Here is a 3,854-nt window from a genome sequence, read left to right on the forward strand (position 1 = left end):
AAGAAGGAGAAATTTTGTATGTATGTATATACAGGATAGTTAACGTAGTTGATCTCCTGTCTTCTATTTCTTTGCTGAATGAAACTGTTGAGTCCTTGATTGATCAATATTGCATGTCTCTATTTGTTTTCATGAGAAACCACTTTGAAGATATCAATATGTAATACAAAAAGCATTGTTAATTTCCTACCACTTTGTAACTCTGTATTGTCTGTACTGTTCTTTTGCTATTTTGTAAAACATTGACTGTTTGTTAATGTTTTCCTCCTTTTATTTTTAATATTAAAAAAATGTATAAAGTGAATCTAGGAAAATTAAAGAATTCCTATAAACTACTGAGATAGAGATCCCAATATACAAGAATAAGGTGTTATTACCAGGTGTGGTGGTGCATATTTGTAATCCCAAAAAACACTCAGGAGGCTGAGGCAGGACAATCACCTTGAGTTTGAGACCAGCCTGAACTACAAAGCAAGATCCTGTCTAAAAAAACCCAACCCTCCAAAAAAAAAAATATGGTGTCACTAAGACATAGCATTAATAGTGCACTATAGGGCCAGGGATATAGCTCAGCAGAACAAGCACCTGTCTGGCCAGTGCAAGGTCTTGATTTGATTCCCAGTACCCCCCCCAAAAAAAAAAAAAAAAGTGCACTATAAAGTATTGCAGAACAGGAGAATGAAGGCATGCCAGGTTCATCTACTTCCTCATTCTTTCAAATTGTTGTCCTCACCTAACTGGGAATCAACAATTTGAAGTCAGAAAAATATGGTAACTTTTAAACCAATGATCTAGCACCAAACTTCAGAACCAAAATAGCTATCACATGTGCACAGATGGACCTTCTTACACCTGTGACCTTCTACAGCTGCCCATATAGAAATTTCTAGAACAGAAACCAGCTCTTTGGCAGCGTGAAAATGGACACTCTGGTGGCTGGAAAGATTCCAAGCCATATTATAGCCATATTCACCTCTGATGTTTAACACAGAGGAGGTTGAGCAGGGCCATCCAGGCCTCCTCAGATCCAGCAGAAATCTTGTGTTTTGATGCTGAGAGTGAGAGTATTGCTTCATTAAGAAACCATCCTGAGCTGGGCGTGGTAGAGCACACCTGTAATCCCAGCACTTGGGAGGCTGAGGCAGGAGGATCCTTGTGGGTTGAGACCAGCCTGGGCTACAAAGTGAGCTCAAGGCCAGCCTGAACTGCATAGTGAGACCCTGTCTCAAAGAGACAAAAGAAAAAAGAAACCATCCTGATCTAGTAAGTGAGAGCTGGAATGTACAATTTTGATCATAAAAGAAATGAGAGTAAATGGAACAAATGTTTGTCCTTTTGAGACAGGGTCTTGCTATGTAGTTCAGGCTGGCCTTGAACTCTCAGCAATCCTCTTGTCTCAGCTTCCCCAGTGTTAGGATTATAGGAGTGGGCCACCACGCCCAGCTAGTACTGTAGCATTTTTTTTTTTTTTTTTTTTTGGTACCAGGCATCAAACTCAGGACTTCGTGCTTGCCAGGCAGGTGCTGTGTGTAGCCTTGTTTCTCCTAAAAAAGAAAATGTATTAGCACGTTTACAGGACCTAATGATTACATTCATCATAGGGAGTCGGGACATGTACACCACTCATCTTCATTGTCTGTGTAACCTCTCCCAAGCTGTGTTAAGAGTTTTAGTACTCAGATACCTGGTCCAGGAGCGTATCCTTCAAACTGAGCAACCTATGGTAATCCCGCCTTCTGTGGAGAGAATAATGAAAGAAACATAGAGGGTCATGGGTATGATCAAATATAAGCCTTGAAAGATACCCAAAATGTGAAGGGGGGATGGTCAAAGTATGTTATGCACATGTATGAATCTGAAAAAGTGAATCTCATATCAAAGGACTGATACCCAGGCTACAATTCCTACAAATAAATAAATAAAAAGCCAAATTTATTTTTTTTAAAAAGCCAAATTTAAAAAATCATGACTTCCAATTTTAAAAACATTTTTAAAACTAAAAACCAAGACTTAAACATTTTACAGAACAAGATATAAAGAAGTCAATAACCACATAAAAAAAAAACCTTCATTAGCAGCAGCTACTGTGAAACTGCAAAATTAAAATGAGATTCTATTTCGGCCCTCCTAGAAGGGTTAAAGACTGACGACCCCAAGCGTTGAAAGGCAGGAAGTACATCCCGACCTCTGACCTGTCACTGGCAGGAGGAAAAGATGGTGCAGCAACTTTGTAAAACAGTCAGGCAGATGTTTGATAAAGTCAGCCTGCCGGGAATGACCCCGACATCCTCCCCTTAGATGCCCCCCCGTCACAGAAGTGAAACTCCCACAAAGACACGCAGTAATGTTCACAGCCGCCTTGTTAGTGGCTCCAAGCTGGAAATAACTCAGACGTCCATCAGCAGGTGAACTAGGCAATCAGACAGGGGTGGGCCCCCGAGAGGTCAGTGCAGAAGACAACTGCGGCGGGAGCCGCATTCCCCTAAGGCCAGGCTTCAAGAAAAAGAATTACGCACTCAGTCCTTCCCCCAGGGCCGAACAGTACTGATTGGTACGCTCAGCAGGCAGCAACCACCTGGGGGTGGAGGACAAACCTCCTTAACCCGCCCCTCCAGGGAAGTCCTCGTCTGCCCTTGGGCACTGCTGTGTGCCTCGTTTGCCCATTCGATCCCCACCTCATACCCACCTTGTGATTCCCCATCGGAACAGTAGTACCTAAGGGACTACACTTGTTATCTATTGATTGGTTATAGTTCTTTCCCGCCTTAAAACCCGCCTCGCCTTGAGAAATGGGGTAGGTGGGCAACCCATTTCCAGGCCCCTTTCTGTCCTTCTCAGACAGAAGCGTTCCTTCTCTCAATAAATTCTTTCTACTTTTAACCTCCGTGGATCCTAGAATCCATCCTTCGATTTCAGAGAAGACGAGCTCGGGGTTTGGGACGTCTAGCAGGGTGGGAGTTCTATTTCCCCTATATTAAAAGGATAAACACTTTCACTGCTGGAGTGCGTCACTGCAATGAAAACTACTGAAGCCAGAGCCTGAGAGGGTAGGATGGACCCTGGAAAGCAGGAAGAAAACAGACAGAAAGGATGTGCGTCTGCCACCTTCGTTCAGATCCGAGGAGCTCCTGCTAAGGGCGGGAAACCGGAGAGGGGACCCAAATGGTCCAGGCTGTCCTTGAACTGCAGTCCTCCTGCCTCAGCCTCCTGAGTAGCTGGGATTCAAGCCAGCGCCACCACCACGCCCAGCCGCTACTGTACACTTAGCAAAAGCATCGATTTGTACACTAAAAAGAAAACTAAACTAAAACTACGCTCTCCACCGTCTACACATTTTATATCAGCAAAAAAGAGACTAGAAAAAAAAAAAAAAAACATGGCGAGTAGAAAAGTCACAGCTGCCGCAGGCCACCGAGACGCGAGGCCCCGTTGCCCGGCCCCGAGCCCCGCCCCAGACCCGCCCACCTGACGGTCCCGCCCCCCCGGAAGTCAACTCCAGAACAGTCCGTTGTCCTTTCAATCAATTCAAACGCCGCGCTTAGCACACCAATTACAAGCCAAGCTCAAAGGAAGAGGCGGGCGCTTCTCCCGGAAGTGCTGGGGAAACCTCCCAATCAGAGGCTCCGGGCGGGAAGTTTGAATTGTGCTTGGGCTCGGTGGGAGGCGTCGCCGCGTCCAAGGCGAAGCGGGACGTGCGGACCCGAAGGATTTTGATATTTTCCCCTCTGGCTGAGTTTTCACCCTAGAAGGTGCCTCAGGTAGGCGGGCGCTGAGGAGCTAGAGGTGGAGGACGCCGGCCGCTTCGGGAGAAGGCCGCGGGCTGCGCGCGGGGGCCGGCGGGGGCCGACGGCCGG

General features: G+C 46.1%; 1 protein-coding gene across 2 annotated transcripts in view; it reads left to right on the forward strand.

Annotated features, from left to right (window-relative positions):
* The first annotated feature begins 3,588 nt into the window (after positions 1 to 3,588).
* Dlgap5 (discs, large (Drosophila) homolog-associated protein 5) overlaps positions 3,589 to 3,854 on the forward strand; it is a 37,548-nt gene continuing 37,282 nt past the window's right edge. Inside the window, exon 1 of one of the 2 annotated variants that reach the window (XM_013510318.1) lies at positions 3,589 to 3,758. The gene's annotated coding sequence lies outside the window, so the exon portion shown is untranslated. The remainder of the gene's footprint in view (positions 3,759 to 3,854) is intronic. The other variant, XM_005376750.2, reaches the window with a different exon arrangement.

This window comes from Chinchilla lanigera, unplaced genomic scaffold, assembly GCF_000276665.1.
Source record: "Chinchilla lanigera isolate Chin_1 unplaced genomic scaffold, ChiLan1.0 scaffold00008, whole genome shotgun sequence".
In the NCBI taxonomy this organism is placed as follows: domain Eukaryota; kingdom Metazoa; phylum Chordata; class Mammalia; order Rodentia; family Chinchillidae; genus Chinchilla; species Chinchilla lanigera.